Source organism: Plectropomus leopardus, chromosome 19 (genome assembly GCF_008729295.1).
Source record: "Plectropomus leopardus isolate mb chromosome 19, YSFRI_Pleo_2.0, whole genome shotgun sequence".
Taxonomy (NCBI): Eukaryota; Metazoa; Chordata; class Actinopteri; order Perciformes; family Serranidae; genus Plectropomus; species Plectropomus leopardus.
The window spans coordinates 3,341,347-3,363,197 of NC_056481.1; the positions used below are offsets into that span (position 1 = coordinate 3,341,347).

General features: G+C 35.1%; 1 pseudogene; it reads right to left on the reverse strand.

The window, feature by feature from the left end:
* Nucleotides 1-1,266: 1,266 nt before the first annotated feature.
* LOC121959011 lies at nucleotides 1,267-21,746 on the reverse strand (annotated as a pseudogene).
* Nucleotides 21,747-21,851: the final 105 nt, after the last annotated feature.

A 21,851-nucleotide genomic window follows, 5' to 3' on the forward strand; every position in this document is an offset into this window, starting at 1 on the left:
AGTCTGTAAAAACAAGCAATCCGACAATGTCATATTGGGATCATAGAGCTTGTTTTGTTTCACTTCTGACATTTTGGAGACTAAAAAAATATTATTCTTATTATTGTTTTAAAGACAGATAAAAGTGAAAAAAGTCTATATTATTTCTCAGAGTTCGAGGTGACGTCTTCAAGTTGCTCGTTTTGTCCAACAAACAAACTAAAAGGAATGAAATTTATGACGATATAAAAAAGCAAATATTCACATTGGAGAAGCTGTGATCAGAGAATGACATGATTTTGCGTGAAAAAAATAACTGAAATAATTAATCAATTACTATAATAGTTAAATCACTGCATACTCTAACTGAAAGTAAGTTAACTGCAGCCTTAATTTCCTCCACGATAAAGAACTGATTAAAAAATTACAGGCGTAACAAATGGAGAATAATTACACCCTTTATTAAAACATGCCGTAAAAGAAATCTGAAATAAATTAAACCCACAAACTATAACAAACAGGCAATATTGCACTTAAAATGACGAAGAATAAAAAGTGAGTTCACACAAAGTCAAAGTGCTTCACTTGTCGAGTGTCGTGTGACAAATCAAAGCTTTTAGAAACAGGATGAAACACTCTGACCACAGAACACGAGGATGCTGGTTAACTGGTCCCAAAAACGCCGACAGCTTCGCTTCTACGGCCGTCTATAAATAAACGATCAATATGACCAATACTGTACACATGTCACATCGTTCAGAGGGTAGATGGCGTGTTTGACTCACTACGATGACACAAAGACGCCCCTTCTCTTAAAAACCGGGGTCACGCGAGATAATAGCAAAAAGTTTAAAATCACAAGACACTAGAGATCATTTTTAACCCTTTAAAACCTGAGCAAGTTGGTTTGATTTCTTCCAAAAACATGGGGAGAAGACAATGAGCAACTTAACAAAACATGGCCCAAAAATTAGCAATAAAGTAGTAAAAATTTAAAAGGAAATTATCTTTAAAGAAAAGCAAAAAAGAATATGACCCCAAAACAGCAAAAAATAAGTAAAAAGTTCAATGAAAACTATCTGAAAATAAGCAAAAAAAAGAAAGAACATGACCTAAAAAAATTAATTAATTAAAAAATAAAAAACAAAACAAAACAACAAGAACTAGAGAATAAGTAGTATATTTTTTTGCAAATGAGGGATGGTCATTGTTTTTTCCCCCATCAGGTTGCAAAGGGTTAAACAGCTTGTGAAAGGCGCCTAAACGCAGCACAAGGAGACTGATGTAAATCCAGGTTTCAAAGGGTTAAAACATCAACCTGTCAGGCTCACAATTTGGACATTTTGAAACATAAATATTTGATGGAGACCATGTGGCACATCATCCAGGACATCTGCACACGTGCCAAGTTAAATTATTTTCCATTAATACTCTTAAAAAGTGGATGTGAGTGCACCTTAACTGAAGTTATTGCTCGTTAAAATAGTGGAAAAATAATAATAATAATAATTGCATAATATTTCCATTTTAGATTTTCTGGTGCACACATTTTAAAAATCAGCGTGAGATCTTTTAGAAATCTTAAAATGTGTCAGGAGAGGATCATCTTTGTACGAGTCAGTGAGCAAACAGCATTTACAGCAACACATGACGTATACAGACAGGGACCCATGAATACAGTGCAGCGGGTCACAGCGACAGAGCGCCCGGGGTAACAGTACATCAATAAAGTTTTACAGTATTTGTCTGAGGCCTTTTTTTCTCCTTTAGATGGGTGTGTTTACCGTCACACAGCGAGGGGCACTAAGCCGGGGGAGGAGGCAGCGGGAGGGGCGGTGATGGCGTTCAGGGCGCCAGGTTTTAATCCGTTCACCGTCCTGCTGGAAAAAAAAAGTTATATTAAACAGGGAGAATATAGCTGAAATGTATACATGAATGAACCCTTTACCAGCCGTTCTCATGTTAATGTAAAGTATTGTCTGAAGTTTTTTATTATTAATTTATTGTTATTTCTTTTATTAGTATTGGATTAAGTTACGCATCATTTAATAGAAAGCTGCAATGATGTAACAAGTGGTATGGAAGCCCATTCCTACCAGAAAAAAAAAAAAAAAAATTAATAATAATGGTAAGTCTAAATTCTGCCGTAAATGTTAAACTCCAAAGATGAAGCAGAATCAAGGACCAATTTTAATTTCTTTTTTTTTTTAATGTTTACAAACAAATCTACGTTGTACCTTAAAGGGGAGGCACTGGAGGTGAAAACTGCTTATTTATTTTATTTAATTTTTTTTTTTGGTTTTGTTTACAGTAACATGTACTTCCAATTTAAATATTTAAAATATTTACAGAAACACTTTTCATAAGTTAAACAACCTTCAACAAAACACAAAGACAACAGGACTAACAACCTGACACAAACAAAGCACACACACACACACACACACACACACACACTTTAATAAATCCTTTAACATTGTCATGAAGGTCAACTTCTCCAGAGAGAGTTTTTTTTTTTTTTTTTTTTTTGCTCAATTTTGAGGTTTCACGCTTTTTTTGTTTGCATAACATTTCTTATTTCAGACTAAATAGACAAAACAAAACTTATCAACAATGATCCAAATATTATCAAATTACTCTAGTTTTCATTTTCTTGGCATATTTGGGCTTCCATAGCTGAAAGTAAAAAACGGCTCAAATTATCAGATAAAATCTTCACTGTCACCATTTAATACTGCAGATATGAGACAGAGATGACGCACTTTCACACAAAGTTATGCACCTGTTCCTAAAATTGGAACGTGAACGCAGAAAGTGGAAAGGATGATGCAAAGTTGGCCTGACCGACTGGTTAAACTGGTGTGTTTTGTGGGTCACAGTCCAACTATGACTGGTATTGTTTGTTTGGGTGAGACCTGAGTCATGAGTCTGGAATGAGGCACGAATGAAGGACGAAAAACTCCGATATGTTTCTGTATCACACATACATGACTTCATTTAATTAATTCTTATCAAGATTTGTTTGTACGATTTTATCAAGATTATCTGATGCACCAAACTGCTAAATGCATTAGTGTAAAATAAAGATTTTTTTTAACCTTTTAAAACCTAAGCAGCTTGGTTTGATTTCTTGCGAAAGCATGGGAAAAGGCACTGAGCAACTTAATAACACATGTTCCAAAAATTTGCAAGAAATTAGTAAAAATAAGATAATTAAAAAGAAAAGAAAAATAAATTACCCCAAAAAATGCTAGAAATTGAAAAGTATAAATATTTTGCTGGAACATACATTTAATCATAGAATAAGAAAAGAACTATTAAGAAAGATTTCTAACTTTTTTCCTATTTTTTTAATTTTATTTTCCCCTATTAAAAAAATATGTAAATTTCTTCTCAGCTTTTACTAATTTTTTCTGTGTTTCTAAAAGAAATCAAAATAAAATTTGTCAGGTTTCAGAGGTTTAAATGTTTGTGAAGGGCACCTGAATGCAGCACAGGAAAATGGGTGTTGTTCCAGATGTTAAAGGGTTAAAAAATAGTCAAAAGTTGACAACTTTTGACACTTGATTTCTTTATTTTTTAAAGCATATTTTTGGGGGCTTTTTGACTTTATTTGACTTTTGACACATTTGGTCTGAATTCAAACACACTCAGCTCTGTTCTCATCATTTTCTCTTCTATTACAGGAAGCGAGACAAAACTGGACCTGCCCGAAGGTGAACGGTGTTCGTAACAAAACGTCCTGCTCTGAAACCACAAGGACAATGACCTTGTGTGTGTGTGTGTGTTTGTGTGTGTGTGTGCATTAAATATGCAGCCTCTGCCTCTCTAACAGAAACGCACCGTCACAGCGCCAGGCTCTGCTCTCACCACCAGCCCGATACAACAATTCACTGCTGTCAACACCAGCAGAGTGATGCAGCACAAAACACAATAAAACTGACAATTAAAGCATGAATCTGGTGATATTCTACAATTTTCTTTTTTCAAACCTGATGTATCTTCTTCCTCTTTGCCATATCGCTCCATTTTTTGTCCAAAAACTATTAAAAACACTTGAGTGAGTCACACTGTTGCACTGGCTGACATGTTTCTTCATTACCATGAACACACACACGGTAGTTTATTTTGTCTCCAAACACACACCGTCCTGCTGCCACGAATACTCACAAGAGCACCAAATGTGGATTAATCCACCGCTAAAAATAGTCCCCAGCAAAAGCACAAATTTCTCCTGTTTGTTTGATTGAAAACTACATTGAGCTGCTCTGAAATATTTGCAGACTCTTATTAAACTTTAATGTTTGTGACTCATTTTTACAGATTTACATCTTCAGTTAGTTATTGAACTTTATTGACTATTTATTTATATTTTTTGTCTCTTTTACTGGATGGTATATCATTTTATTATTTTTAACATTTTTATCTATTATCGTATTTTGTGCTGTTATAATTTCATTTTCCTTTTGTCTGTTATTTAGAGAATTATATCCATGTATCATTATTATTTATTTTTATCTTTTGCTCTATAGGGTTTTGCCTGCCTCTGGTGTTTCCTCACTTACGGCAGCGTTTCCTCAGTTTTAATGAGAATTCTTATTTTATTTCTTTAAGTAACAACAAAGTCAGTTGAGTTAGTGCTGCGGTGATATACAGGTTTTCAGGTATACAATGGGAAGAACATTGATGGTTATCTTACCATTAAGATTTGCTTTTCGACGGTAATGCTAAAAAAATGTGACTGGAAGGAAAATCTAACTTTTATTTATTTATTTTTGAAAGGGATAATTAAAAAAAGTAAGTCCTCTAAAAAAGTAAAATACAATGTAATAAAACATTTGAACTGTAATAAAACATTTTAATTGTAATAAAACAACATATTCCTATAAAAGTCACTGTACCTTGCAATAATAACAGCATATTACTGTACAACTGTATTTTATGTGACAATTATTGCACTGCGAAAAGCTCACACCGTTGCAACCAAATTTTCAGCAGGAACGAATGTGTTTCAGGAGAAGTTGGAAAGTTTGGACACAGACTAACACTGTTGATTTTGGTCTTTTTATGGGATTTGTGGATTTTTTTTTTGACAGTTTAATTTTTGTCATCAAATTTCTCTTTCTGATAAACTTCACTCCTAAGATGAAAAGCAAAAACACAAAAACAAAGATGCTATGTTTGTTTTAAAATCCCCTTTGTGACTATAATTAATGGTTAGATTTAACCCCCAAAAAACAACTCACACCAGAAGGAAAGAGATCTATAAGTCAGCTAAGCGTTAAAAGACAGCAGAGAAACACCTGCAGCATCACACCACTAAAACCACCATCACCATCAAACAGTTAGTGGCGGCGCTGCGATTAACCCGCAGTCAGTTATTTTTTATGAGCTCTACAGGAGAAGGAATTGTTAAAATCAGCAGCAGCATGCACGAACGCGCCCCGACACTCAGATTACAGGAGGAGCTGCGATTACCCAGAATCAATGACGGGAAGGTGACCATCTCTGTCCTGCTGGGAACAAACGCGCACACACACACACACACACACACACACACACACACACACACACACACACACACACACACACACACACACACACACAATTGACCTTTTACCAGAACTGGAAGATCTTTTACTGAAAACAGGATTCACACACATTTTTACCAGGAATGTCGGGACTTTTCCGCGACTCTGAGACAAACTTTTGAGACCATATATTCTCTGAATCGACCATCGATACTCCTTATCAGTTATTTTTATTACCATATAATATGTTTAAAATATATATTACTTAAAAAAAGCATTGAATTCATAACAAGGCTGAAGCTGAATATTTAAATCGAACTCAGGGACTGTTCATTATTTATGAGAGAGAAGGGGGGGAGGTGAAGATTTTTCAAAGAAAAAAAAGGCAAATTTTAGTTTTTCTTTAAAACTTTTTGGGGGATTTTAAGAGTAATTATTTTGGCTTTTTTTGGTGATTTTTTATTGTGATTTTTATTTTTTAAAAACTAATATATTTTTTGTGAATTTTGAAGTAAAATAATTTCCAGGGTTTTTTTTCTTTAAAAATGTTTTGGCTTCTTACCTCACCATTTTTGGCAATGTCTTTGGCTTTAAAAATGTTTTGCAATTTCAAAGAGAAAAAACTTTTTTTTTTTTGTTTTGCCATTTTTTTCTTTAAATCTTTTATTTTTTTCATTTAAGACTTTTTTCCTTTACAGTTTTTGGTGATTTAGAAGAGGTTTTTTTTTTTTAATGACACATCGTTGGATTTTCAATTTTCAACATTATATATTAAACAGGTTTGTGAAATATATTTCCATGATTTGTTTAAAACTTTCAGGGTGTATTTAGTTTTCAAGCACATTTCCAGGCCTGGATATTGTTCTTTGCAAATTCCATTTTTAAAGGTTTTTCATGACTGTATGAACAATGGTAAACATACAAATACCACACTGTGAAAATACTCCTCTACACGTAAAACTCCTGCATTCAAAACAGGAACATGAGCAGCAGTAATTAAAGTTTTCAGACAAATATGGTGTCAAAAGCAATATTTCCCTCTGTTGTGTAATATGGGTATAACGCTGCATAAAATGGAAATACTTGAGTAAAATTTAAGGTACTTGTGCTTAAATTAAGTACAATACTTGAGTAAATATCTGCAGTTAAATTTCATTACTCTGTTTTATTAGAAACACACCTCAGAAATCCCGTAAACACACCTGACAGGAATCAGACTGACACGTTCTTGTCATTAATGGAAAACGTTTCACTCACGCTTTGTCGAAATACGACGTGTGGAGAGCGACTGCGAGTAGTTTGCCGTGTTTGCGTTGAGCGCGTTGCTGTTGTCGAGAGCGTACGCCTTCCTCGCTTTCTGGTCCTTGGCAAAGTTCCTGCAGGCGGCGAGCTTCGACTCCAGAGCCTGTGGAGGAAACAAAAACAAAAACTAAAAGTGAAGGAGAGACGGGGATTTTCTGCATCAAGCTTTTGATGTCGTGGAGGAAAAAGGGAAAGTCCTGAAACCTGAAAGGAGTGACTCACCCCGACTTTCCGCAGTAAATCGCTGACGATGTTGAGAGCCGATATTCTGGCGGAGGGAGTCAGCGGAGAGTTGCTGCCAAAACCGTTTGATAGAACTGCACATGTGACAGTAAAAAAAGAGAGTTTATATTTCATCAAATATGCATCTGTGTATGAATTCACGCCATCATTCACTCATTTACTACACCCTTTAATAAACAGAAGTTTGCTCTATAATGAGCAGTAAATAACATCTCATTGACAGGTCTAGTGTCAATAAATGTGATGTTTAAATATCTTTAAAATGTGACACATTAAAATTAAATTATAGACAATAAATACAATATAATTTTAAACAGTGTATAGAGGCACAGCCTGTCAGTGAATATGTACAAAAAAATACAGTTAAAAACTCTACAAACACTCTACTCCTAACAGGAACATCAAAAAGTACATAAACAAGCACATTTAAGGTTCAATTTTACTTTTTTTTTTTTTTAACTATATTTGAAAAATACCTTGCACATTCACATGGTTTTGAAGCTTGTTTATGACATGACCTCACTGATACGCAGAATTTAAAATGAGACAAAAATCTAAATAACTTGGATGCCTGCACTGTTTCTGAGACTCTCAAATGTAAAAAGACATAAATCTGCTAGAGTGTAACGTCTTGATGTGATTTACCAAAATCCAAAGAAGGATCTAAAATTATACCTAAATATTTAATAAAGATGTGTGTTTTTTTCCACGATTTACATAAATGTTTGGATAAATATTTGGCTTATATTCATGGGTAAAATGAATTGTTACTGTTTTCTCAAAAACTCAAAGTAAGACATGAATAATTTAAAGTGGAGAAAACGTGCATTCATCCATGCGTAGGGTTAAATTCCAGGCACTCAAGTGAATTATTAAACCTGCAATAAGTGATTGTTTTTGGTTACTTCGAAAACTGCTGTAAAAACAATATAGACATATTTTATATGGTTTATACGGCAAAAAGCTGCCCAGTTTCTGATCTAGCAGTTACAGAGTAACCTCATCATTCATTAAAAGTCTTTTTGTTTGTGTTGTTAATTTAATATTCACTCTTTTCTCTCTGGTTTTGGTCTCCTCCACCTCCTGAGGGAAATATTTGTCTCTTTAGCTGCTAAATGCTCCACTGTGTTCACCAGTTAGTCTCTAACCGAGTCTGTCTGCAGCTGAGCAGGTGGTGCACAGTGGCTTTTAAAGATCTTTATCTTATCTTTATCTGTGGACGAAAACTACTGAAACATCTGAAAGAAGGAGGGGGAAGAAAAGAAATGTAACGACTGGAAAAGATTTATACAAAATCTTGTTCAATGATTTATATTTTGTACTCACTTTAAGAGAAGTTGTATTTAAAGGACGAACGGTCTTGGACATTTAAGAAAAGATCAGTCCGTAACTGTCCATAGATTTCCTTTTCCATTATTATCATTATTATTAATATTATCTTTTTTTATTGTTATTTTAATTATTTATTTTTATTTTTACCCTTTTTTTTTGCTGCTCTGTATGTGTACCACTAAAAATATTATGGGATCTGTGACATGTATAGCTCCTGTATGCATACACTGAATGTTTATTGAGAAATACCAAATAAAAAGTAAAAAAAAAAAAAAAAAAAGACATTTTATTCTTAATCCTCTAATTATGTGCCTGACACTTTTTTTTTCGACAATCTGCAGATGGTAGGGTGCACATTTTTCTGTTGTCTGAGAGCATCAGAAGTGCTCCTGTTTCTTCATCAGATGCAAAAAAACAAACATTGATGCATTTAAAAAAAAGAAAGCAGCAGAAAGCAGGATGTTTTCATGAGAATTGCTCAGATCTTCCTGTCTCTACTTGCAAAATGAGAGAAATTAAAAACGCCCTTGAGGGAAAAAGAGGCTGCAGCTACCTGTTGTGTTGGCAAAGGCGTTGTCCAGACCTTTGCTCAGTGGTGTAGCAGGCAGAGAGAGGGAGGCCTGCACCGCAGAGTCCATCTTCACATTGTCCTGTGTGGGCGAGCTCGGAGCGGACATCCTGCTTACATCTGACTGCCTCTCTCGTACGGCCAGCTCCTGCCGCAAGTCTGCAAATAAACAAGTGCAGGAACATGCTGTAGCTCTCAAAAGATCAGCCGAGGACACAAACCAAAAGACAAAGCTGTGGGAAAGCCGATATTTCAAATTGTTCTGTGGGGAGAGCTGTATGTTAATGAGCGAGTGATTGACAGAGCGTCTCATTAGTTAACTCTCGTCAATAATCACCTCTGGCTTCATCCTTTAATCTCTGCACAGAGACCAGCAGCGACTCCTTCTCATCCAGCTCGCTCTCCAGGAAGGCGTTCCTCTCGATGGCTTGGTTCAGACGCTGCTCGAAGTTCTCCAGAGACACGATGGTAGCTCTGAGCAGCAAATTTTAAAAAAGGAAGCAACATTGAAACGAACATTTCATTAATCAAACGCCCTCCGAGGGGTTGCCCTTTGTCCGTCCTGTCTACCTATTAATGATTATTCAAGTGCGAATAAGGGATCAATCTCTGCAGCATTGATTTTAATCCAATTCAAGACAGAAATCGATTGAATTTGACCCATTTGCTAATTATAACAAGGACAAATTGTATCACTGGCAAATTTCCATATAGATTAACCCTTAGGGACTGGTTGGTGCATTTTACACACTTTTCATTCTTCTTTTTTTTAATGATTTTCCCTGTGTTCATGCATATGGCATTCATTTTGGCAAGACTGTGTATGTTTGTTTAATCTTGGAATTTCCAGCTCAGCTCCTAAAATAAGTCTGAAATACACCGTGGAAACTAAATTGTTACATTCATACTGTTAAGTGCAACAAAATGCTCCATTGAAACCCATTCAAACTGCAATTTTTGTTCCCACAGCCATCAAAGAAGAAAAACATGACTTGTGTTATTTCTGGGTGTCATTCTGGGCCTTTGTCACAAAAATGTTCCTGCAAATCACTGACGTATCCCAGGCTGTGATAATAACAATAACAACAACAACAACAACAACAACAACAACAACAACAACAACAATAATAATAATAATAATAATACAATCTATTTTGCATGAAGTCTATTGAAAAAAAAAAAAATTGTTTTTTCCATCTAAAAACATAGTGGCATATAGACAAAAACCTGGCATTTAAAGGGTTAAAATTCTGAAAATTAAGGAATATTTGATATATATGATTAGAACTAATGACTATAAAAATAAACTCTGTGAAATTAGAAAATCATTTAATGTATAATATTTTTGGTAACTACTTTGGTCACAGTATCGTTTATCCTGTATTATCCTTATAATAGAAAAAGGATTTTATTTATTGACACATAAAAAGGGGCTTTATGTAGCTTTTTTTCTTCAGTTTTGGTCTAAATTGTTATCAGTCACTGGTGTTTAAAATCCTGTCTGAAGTGGTTGTTTGTCTGTTTGTTTTATTGTTTGTCTCAATGATCAAGTATGTTTAATTCCACTTTTAATCCATTAAAAAAATAACAAGGGACAAGGACTAATAAGCAAATAAACTATGGCTTTACGTCATATTTAAATAGCATTTTCTTTAACACATTTAACATACATTCCCTGTCAAATAAATGAATAAAGCAACAAAAAACTAAAATCAAAATGAATATTGTCTATACTGTATTCTCCTTTTTACAAAAAAAAACCCAATCGTATTTAGTGACTCATAAAAATGAGTATTTTATTTTTGTGTGCATTGACGGACCTTTTGGCTCTCTCCAAGTCATCGTTGGACTGTTCGAGCTCTCGGACGTATTTGTGGAGCTGCTCCTTGATGCTGCGAGTTTGTCCGAGGTCGTCCTCCAGCACGGAGATCTGCTTGTAGCTCTGAGCGTACTGCTGCTCGAACCTCTCCTGAACAAGACGAGGAAGAAGAGCAAAGTGGCGAGACAGGACAGACAGCATTATTGATCACACGTGTTTAATGTAGGACACGTTGGGGAAAGGAGCTTTGTGTCATGATTTAAATGCTCCACCACCTACATGTTTGCATGTATTTTTCAGAGCTTCCCCTCGTTTCCCTCTGCACGGTTAGGCAGCGGATGTGAAGTTTGACCTATATTTGCACGACACAATCAGTTCAATAAGTACCAGCGGGCCCGTCTGTGCGTCTGACCTATATCTGCTGCTGCTGCTGTGTCTGACTCTCAGCTGCAGCCACAGATCCGTCCTTTAACTCCCAACTCAGCACATCCCAGTGCAACATAAAAAATAACATATATGGTATGATATGATGTTTGTATGGGAGCTTTGAGGAGCAAAACATAATATTGGAAAAAAATGTGTTAAATCAGAAAAAACAGCCAGACTTAAAAACAAAACATCATCTGTTTGTCCTGTTTTCTTGTTTTGTGAAATGAAATCTTATCAGAAATGTGTCTTTCTATTGTGTTTTCTAAAATGTCATTGCATTTTTATCATGAGTGTTTTCTAAAATGTTAAAATTATATATTTTCTCAAAGGCTAAAATGTCACATTTTTTTAGATGTGCTTTTCTCTAAAGTATTATTATCTTATTTATTTTGTTAAATTTCTTTTTTTTTTTAAATGGCTTAATTTGTTGTGATTTCTAAAATATTGTGAGAGGTCATTTCATTTCTATAAGGTTAATGTTTTCTGAAATGTGTTTTCTAAAATTTTTAAATGATTTTTTTTCTTTTTCTAAAAAGGCTAAAATGGCACAACTATTGTGTTTTCTTATTTGTTGATTTTTGCTAAATGTTTTTCCAAAATGTCAATTTTAAAATGCTATCTTATCAGAATTGTGATTGTTTTTGATTGCATTTTAAAATTTCAGTGTTTCCCAGAATGTTGCTATATTTTCATAAATGTTTTCTTTTTCTAAATGTTAGCAATTTCTAAAAAGTTGTCATGTTTTTATTTCTAAAGTTTTCTGTATTTTGCGAAATATTTCTTTTAAAATATTGCTCTTCCAAAATGCGTTTTCTGTTTGTTTTATCAATTGTTGTTTTCTGAAATGCTGTCATGTTTTGTGCCTCAAGGCTACCATACATTTGTACAGAAAACTATCAACAATTCTTGACAGTATCTGATGAGCACACATTTTACTACATGAAAACAGAAAACCTTATTTAAGTATTTAAAAAAAAAACCAAAAAAAAAAAAAAAACCCTGACTTTTCCAAAAGATCATCTTTTTATGAAATATGTTTCCGTACTATGGACTCTGTGGCTGAAACTATGTAACTGAGCCAAAAATATTTCATTATAAAGATCAAAAACATTTTCCTCTCACTATTATCAAAAATTACCATTATTATGTTTTCTACCACAAACAAAGCAAATTATTCACTCAGTGTGTGGAATCTGAAACCTGACAGACACTTTGGCACAAACATCTGATGCCTGCTGGAAACACGGACACATAAACGGACCTCCCGCCTTTCTGTAATTATGGGGTGAGAATGAGACTGAGAGACGCAACCTGATGCATTATGCATGAGAGTCACACGGATCGGCTGCATCAGCCTGCAGACAGCTCAGAAAAGAGCGGTCTCAATATTAGAAAAGAGAGTAACATCAGCACCTTCTTGAGCTGAGACTACCATTTAGACTGCACATAGATTCACAGACTTTATCAACTCGGGGATTATAATCCTCAAAGACGCCTCAAACAAACAGAAACCCATAATTGTTGATCATGGGATGGACTTTTAGGCAACACTTTCTGTCGACCACATCTATAATGCATTATGGGGGCATTCATAGTGAATTATTATGCATTCATAATACTTTATGACTATACTTATAAACACATAATTCTTAATGCATTATATCAACAGTCATAAAGCATTAAAGATGTGAATATAATGAATTCTAAGGATCAAGAGTCTTATGGCTCAAGGCGTTCCTCAAGGCTCCATACTCGGCCCCCTCTTCTTCATCATCTACATCCTCCCCCTCGGTCAGATACTCCGCCACATGTTTTATGTCTGTTGATATAGTGCATCAGCAAGCATTATGTGTGTTTATGAGTGTAGTCATAACGAATTATCAATACATTATAATTCACTATGTCTTCATAGAAAGTGTTACCAAATTTTACTTTAAGTCTCTATGGGTGGGATCTGAATATTTCCCATGACCTCTGACGTATGAGCAGAAAGACAAAGCTGCAGGAGCTCAAAAGAAAATAAAAAAGTGGTGAGTGCATCTCGGGGAGCAGCAGCTGTTACAGTGTGACTTCACTTCTCCCTGGAGACACTGCACTCAAGGACGAGCGGTGATATAAGATAAAAAAAACATCAAATATTCATGCAAAGGATACATACACATGGAGACATGCTGTACTCACTGGGTTCAGAGCATACAGTACAGTGAGGCACTTTTTAAAATCATCTTTAGAAGCAAAAAGGGATTGACAAACGGATTAATCATCTAATCCTTTTAGCAAACATTACCCGCTGGGTGCCCGCTGTAATAGTCTATTTGCCAGCGTATAGAGTCTTATTGTGGACATGGAAATGTTGAGTACCCCAAAGTTTTATGTTATAAATGTATAGTATGGGTCCTGAGCATTAAGAATTCTAACTTGCATATGTTGGGCAATTTGCATAATTGCATATATAGACAGCACTTCAGCAACTACTTGGCTAAATTGGACATTCTCTTGATGTTTTTTGAGGATCCTTATAATTAACAATTATTATCATTATTACTTTTATTAAAGTGAGGAGATTGTAAAAGTAGATTTCACAAAAAATATACTCGAATTAAAAAATGTTGTGCCTAGTGTTGGTTAACATAATTTAATATTTCCCACTAACTCTAATCTGCATAAAAACGTCTCACTCTCACTTATAATTCTTAATGGATGCAAAATATAAATATAAATCATATCTGCATTTATAAAGCACTGAGAGCCCAGTAATATTTGGAACATGTAAAACTATATATTTTTCGTCATAACATCAGATTTTCTTGAGCCTCAGATCAGATTCAAGCATCAATAGTCTGAGACACAGATCACTTTCTATATCTTCCTCCCGCAGTTACCTTGAGTGTTTCGACCTCATTCTTGAGTCTGTGGTTCTCCGTCTGCAGGTCCTTCATGCGGTTCTCAGCTTGGCCCAGCTGAGCCTCCAGCTCGGCCTCCAGCTCCCTGCTCCCCTCCTGAAACTCCAGCAGCTCCTCCCGAGCCTCCTCGCAGCTGAGGGGAGGCAGACAGAGAAGGAGAAGCCATTAGAAAACGAGGCGAGACAGAAAGAGGTCGGCGTGCAAGCCGGGGTAGACACAGCAGGTGGCTGCATTCATCAGCATGAACCCCAGTTTAATTTATTTTTGTCTTTGTTTTATCTTCTCTGGTCACTGGAGCTCCCAGTTACTGTTCCAAAAACTTTAAAGCCAATATTCACTATTTCTGTCCCCTGTGGATGGTTTAGACAATTTCTGTTACTGTTTCTGTTCAGTTGTGAAAATACATTTACTTTAGTACTGTACTTATGTACAATTTTAGCACGTGTATTGCTACTTTATACTTCTACTCCACCACAATTCAGAAGGAAATACCACGCTTTTCCTAATTCATTTCATGACTTTAAATACTGGTTAAAATGCAGCTTCAGAAAAAAAGTATTGTGACAAAGCCTGATATATCTTCTCTCCGTGCTGCCACAAATTCTCACGAGGATGTGGATTAATTCAACACTGAAAGTAGTCCTCTACAAATACACCATTTCCTATTGTTTGAATAATGTTTGCTAAAAACTAGTCTTAAACCAACTGTTTAAGAAATTGATGAGGGAAAAAACCCACAACAACATGAATTATTTTCAATATACTACATGCAAAGTATTTTTGTATTATCACAGCCTGGGGTGTGTTAACGATTTGCAGCAACATTGATTGTGACGGTGTACATAGCAGCATGTATTTTCTCCATATGCCAAATATGGTAAAAATGGCATCATCAGGTAGAAAACAGTAAAACTTGCAAATTTCAGGTCAAAAGCCCAGAATGACACCCAGAAATAATACAATGCTAAAATTGCAGTTTGAATGGGTTTCAGTGGTGCATATTTTGAACTTAACAGTAAGAATATAACAATTTTGTTTACACAGTGTATTTTAGACTTATTGTAGGAGCTGAGCTGGAAAATTCAACATTGAATAAAAATACAAAATCTTGCCAAAATGTATCCCATATGCATGAACACAGCCAAAATTATATATATATATATATAAAAAAAAGAAAAATTGCGTAAAATGCATCAAACAGTTCCTAAGGGTTAGAAAAAATATTAGCTGCATAAAAAAATAAATCTTATAATCAATAAATAGAATTCAGAATAACAAAAATGTAGAATATCTCCAAAATTATCCTTTTGAGTTTTGGATAAGTGGATATTTTGACCTACTGGTGATGACAGATGAAAAGTCAGCAGCTTGCTGCAGTCATTCGGATTTAAAATCACTAGACCCTGCATGCATAAAATTTTACAGCATTTACTCTAGACTCAAGAACATGTACAACAAAAAGAAACAGATGGACTGAACAACATTTCTGTGCATTCAGCATGTCGGCTCTCTCTCGGTAAAACCGTACAGGACGTGATCACTGAGCAGCTTCACCACAAAGTGCCGCTTACATAAGTGTCTGTGGATCGGACCATGAATGACCACAAATGGACACACAGACAGACCGCACCGTCTAAAAATGGCAGCCATCATGTGAGTGAAAAGAGCCGGAGGTGGCACAGAGCCAGAAAATCCATTTACAATCGCTGGTGTTCGTCGCACTGAGGAAACACTCAGCCTCCTTCTGGTTCCACTTTGGAAAAGATCCGGCTGGGACTAATTTGCAGACAGGTGCTTCCTCTTCGCAGTTATTTTTCTCTTTATTCAAAGTACTCAATTAAGCAGAAACATATTTCATGATTTAAGAAACGATTATTTCTGCTTATTTAACACAACTTTGCACAATTTGAGGACTTTTCTCAGGAATGTTGCAGTACATAAATGCACAAGCCTTTTTTTAAGCTGATTTAATTAAAAATTCATTAATTATATAAAATATATTAATTAATGAAAAAGTGTGCATATTAAACTCAACCAACACCAGGGAAGGCAGTCTGCAAACATACAAAGAAAGTGTCAGCATAGGAGGAACTTTTGCTTTTTAAAACCTCAGGGAGCTATTTTTATTTATTCATTTTTTATTTTTTATTTAAATTTTCACTTGACTTTATAAAAAAAAGGTTTCTGGGAACTTGCTCTATATGATTTAGAAAATTTCAGTTTTGATTAAACAAAGGTATTTAAACAAAATGTTGTGCTGGGGTTTGTTATATTAAAAACAGAAATATTTTCTTTTTTTTTCTGCAAATGCATCTCAGTTTCAAATATGGGTTGTCAGCCTTATTACGTACTAAAAATCGGTATTGGCCCTAAAAAAACTATGTCAGTCAACCCTTAAAAAAGTACTGAATGAATTTAAACAATGAACAAATTATCTATCTTTTTTTCTATCTATGGAGAGGAGAAAACTCTTGTTGTAAATCACTCTGTATGTCAAACACAAACAGGACGGACGCAGCCTCGACGCTGAAGGACGCTCTTTGTCTGCAGACTCTTATATAACGGGGTGTGGGTCTGACTTTGTTTTCCTTCGAGCGTGTTGAGATTTCAATCAGTTCTTATTTAAGTGACGTGCCGTCAGATAAGATTTCAGCTAATTTTAGCCGCCTTCATATCATTAACATGTTGCGCAATCACTACAGCAGAAGCAGCAGCCGCTCCGTGACATAAAATCATTCAAAAGACGGCAGGACAAAGACACATCAGAGCCTCTAATGTCTAATGTGAAACCTGAGCTGGGAGAGGTTTCCACTGCAGCTTCACTGCTCATCCCACACATCAAACTCTTCCAAAGCAGTCACCGGATCTGCCAGCGCTGGCTTCTGATTCAAAGACTAATAATGGACGACTGAAACCTGATGACGAGATAGCAGATCAGACATTCCTGAGGTGATGCGCTCTGCCGCGGCGAGCCCTCGTTCCCACGGACACAAAGAGACAGCGGTGTTAGGATCAGAGCGCCTCATCTGCACAAATCTGTGATTCAAATGAGCAAATTAACTGACTTTTAACACGCTATCTGGCCATAAGTATGTGGACACCCAAACATGATTGGTAAACAAAAACTCTGATCTTGTACTTAAGTAAAAGTAGTAATACCTCTGCTGTGGTTTGCTTTCTTTGTAAACAAATGTGTTTTTGAAATAATTTAATACTGCGCAAGAGTGAGTCAATCACCAACTGCTGTGTCAAAAAAACTCCAAAATCCCTCAAACCTTACTATTAATAAAGTACATTTGGTTATAGTTCTTATTGGCATTATTAATAAGAAGTCCAAAATAATAGTTTAGTGTATTTTATGAGACAAATATCACTGACTGGCTATCATTTTATCTTAAGGGATGGTACTCCAGGAGGTAATTTAATGTAAATTTAATCACATTATTAACATAATTATTCACATACAGACAACTTTATTTACCCCAGAAGGGCAATTCGGTTACCAGTCACATAAATTGTATATTATTATTATTATTATTATTATTATTATTATTATTATTATTATTATTATTATTTATTATCATTATAAACAAACTCTATCAAAGGAGGTCATGTTTTCATTTTGGTTTGTTTGTTTGTCAGCAGGATAACAGAAAAACTACAGGCATAAATGTGGCCACAGGCCTATATTGGCCAAAGAGGAGCTCATTAAATTTTGGGACGGATACGAATCACAGGGCAGACACACAAGTAATTTTTCACTTTCGTTAACATTGTGAAATTTGTCAAACAAAATTTGGCAACAAATATACAATTTTTTTGTTGGTTTAGCCCTTTGATTAAGAGTTGCTGACAAAAAGAAAACACGATACGATACGATACGATACGATACGATACGATACGATACGATACGATAAGAGCGTGTCACAAAGACAATGAGCAATACGCACATTATGAGTTTGTTTACGTACCCTTTCTTGTACTTGAGGGACAAAGCCTTCCAGAAGTCAATTTCCTCATCTTTTGAGGAGAATTTTGGTATCATATCTGTTTCCATGGCCAACAAATCTGGAGAGGAAAGAATAACAGAAACAAGAGTGAGTACAACCAGATAAAAGGACTTTGAATCCATTGAGACAAGCTGATGAGCAAACTCACTTTCTCTCTTTAGGTCTCAGTCATTTTTGAAATATTCTGAAATCTGTCTTCATCCATAAAAAGGCAGCAAGAGCCGAATCAGTGATTTAAACCACAGCTGGGAATTAATCATTAAAGTGCTCCCTGCAGACTCCCAGAAACCCAGAGGAGACGCTGCTCCTCAAAGAGAACCACACACTCCTCAGATAAACATCAGAGCATCGCTGTTTCTTTTTAGAGTTTGTACAAAATAACTGCTCCTAAAGACAAAACCGCATTTTCCATTTGATTAATGCATTTAAATACATCTTAATCTGGGGACGGCCAGAGTTCAACATCCTCGCCACAGCAGCCGCGGGTTTGACTCCAGCCAACCATTTCCTTTACACTCTTTGTATTTTTTAATTATCTATTTTTATTTTTTATTTTACATTTATATTTGAATATTCCATTGTATTTTTTTATTTTACATTTATTTTTTTAGGACACTATGAGGGTTGCAGGACATTGATTGAATGTTTCATTTCATTTTAAATCAGCTAGTGAATGAACTAAGAACCAGGTACATATTGATATTTACACTTGTATTTAAAAATATTTATTTTTTTTTTTTTTTTCAAACATATTAACCAGTACACATCTATAACTTTATTAAAAATGCAGAAAACTAGCCTCATTTTTGGAAATCTTTTACATTCAACAGAGCAGCTGCAGGAGTATTTTTTTAAAGTTTTTTTACAGGTTTGATCAGCCTACATACTAAAACTCAGCGGTAACTTTGTGGCCATGCGCCTCATTCACCACACTGACTCATCATCAGAGTGAAAACTGGAACTAAATCCCTGAACACCAAACTAGTTGTTAGCAGCAGATGGAAACGCGACCAAACGCCTGAATGAGAAACTAGTGCGCTGAAGAGAAGATTTGTCATGTTTTGGTTCGAATATTAAAACGCTCCCTCTGACCTAAATAGGACGCAGACATACAGAGAAGTTTATGACCCAAACAACGTCGGACAAAGTGTTTTTTTGTCCTTTTGTCGCGTCTTTTAACCCTGTTTACTTTCATTTGCTTTCCATTTTGTGTCTGCATTGTGTTTTTATTCATCCTTTATTAAACCAGAGGAACCACTGAGATAAAATATCTCCTCTGCCAGGGAGTCTTTGTCAGGAAAAAACTAAAGATTAAACACTTCAAATACAAGTACAGACACATGAAAATACAACAATGACACAAACATACTGGAATTAATGTGAAATTAATGGAAAACAAAACTTAGGCAAAGTAACGTTTCACCTGTAAACACAACATACAGTTATTTATTCATTACTGCATGTATGTAAGTAATATACAAATACCTAAAAATTCTACTTGATGTTTGTTTGTTTGTTTGTTTTGCTAATATGAACAGAGAGTGTATCTTCTCATCATAAATAGACACAAAGTGTCTTGTGGGCAGAAATAAATAAAGAATAAATATAAGTAAATATATATATATTTACTCAACTAATGTAAGAAAGTAAAGTATTAATACCTCAAAATTCTATTTTTTTTTTTTGCTACTTTGAACAGAAATTGCATCTTCTTGGCAAAAAAGTAAATACATAATTAATAGATTATCCTTAATAAGCACCAAAGTGTCTTGTTGGCAAAAATAAATTTAAAAAAATAGGCAAATTTCCTTATTATTGACAAAAAAAAACATTCCCTTTAAGCAGAAATGCAAGTTGCAGAAAACACTAAAATACACTATATGTTGCATTTGTGCATGTCCAAAAAGCACTTAAAATTATTAAAAAGCAGGAATACCTTTGCCCAAGGAAAAAAAGAACAAGGTCAACGGGAGCTTGTGTTGTGTCAGGTGTCACAGTAATCACCGCTGACCTGTAGCATCATTACAAACCCTCACAGCCACTCAGGGACAAACAAAAAACTAATTTAACGGCTCAGTCAGACAGAAATCTCAATAACCATAAAGAAAGCTTGTCTGCTCTGCTGTACGTCGCCCTGAAAAAAATCTCATTCTGTGATCCTCTGAATTATTCAGCTTCACATTACAGTCAACCAGCAGCCTTGAGGGGAAACTCAAATGTTATTACAGTGGAGGGAAATGCAACATTTTCAGAGTATTAAAAAGTGGGCCTGGTGTGCTTCTTAAATTAAAAAAACGCACTAAATATTCATAAAACGTAACATTTTACCTTCGTGTACATTGCACGAGCTCGATGTTAGCTTTAGAGTTGCAGCGGTTACTGGTTTCAAGGCACATTGTGATATGAAAATGATCATAGCGTGTACATTTGTTTATCTGCAGTACTGAAAATATGCAAATGGTCGGAAAATCTCACTTTTATTTTAGTTATTATCATCCAGTGGGAAAAGAGTAATGAATAGAAGCTACTGTAATGTGGTTCAGTCATATAGGAGAACACATTTTTACTCTTTATCGTTCACACTTTTTGCATTTGCACTTTATATTTTTATGCACATCTATACAAAATTAATGCATTTGGATAGGTTACTCCTGTTACTGTATTTTGTAATGTTTTAATTTTTTTCACCTCTTTTACTGCACAGAAAGGCTGAAACTGAGAGGAAAACTTAAGGAACTACGAAATGTAGCAGGCAGAAAATTTCAAATGAAGAGCTATCAAAGATATTTTTCTACAATTTAAAAATTATTTTTTCATGCTTAAAAAATTAAACGTGTAGTTTAACAACTGTTGTTAGCTATTTTTATTCATTATTATATATAGATTGGTTCATTAGTCTTATATTCTGATTTTTTTGGGGGGTCGTGTCTTCTTAAAGTGCTCAATGCCTTCCCCCCATTGTTTTTGCAAGAAATGTCAATTATTTTAAGTTTTTTTGCAACTGATAATAATAATAATTCTGTAATACCGTGATATCGCGATATTTTTTGAGATATTGTCATTGGCTACCATCTAAGTCTCATACCTTTGCAACCCTTGTTGGCCTGTGAATTTATACCAAAAATACATATATTCTATTATATGAAATTACATTTATGCGTAGTTTAAGGAAGCTTTTGAATGTGTTTTTACCAGACTACACTATTAAATCCGTTTTTTTAGACAAACTGATGACCCTGTTGAGCACCGACCATATGTTAGCTAAACCAGGTGACACATTTAAACATGTTTAACCGAAATAACATATATAAAATAAATACACTGAAGATGCATGACATGTGTGTTTAATTCTAACATAAAAAGGAATAAAAGATGACACTGAGATTATCGTCTGAGAGCACAAACATCAAGCTGAGCTCAGCTGTCAAAACTGGGTGTGCAAACAAGCCGCGAACCGAACAAACGAGCAGAAAATTACCGACGACATTTGGTCCCAGGGGTTGAATTTTACTGGTTTTGAACCAAAGATAAAATAAGATAAATTATGCTGTACTTCGTACCTGAACATCGCCCCAAAAAGAGATGTTTATCAGTCCATGATGCCCTCTGATGTGAGCAGCTGAGGCCGACCGTCTCCTCTGATGTCTGCCGCTGCGCTCAGCGGGGTATTTAAAGGAGAGTACACCCTAAAGCAGAATATTATCTCTGCTTAAATGTGCGGCCGAGGTTCAGTCA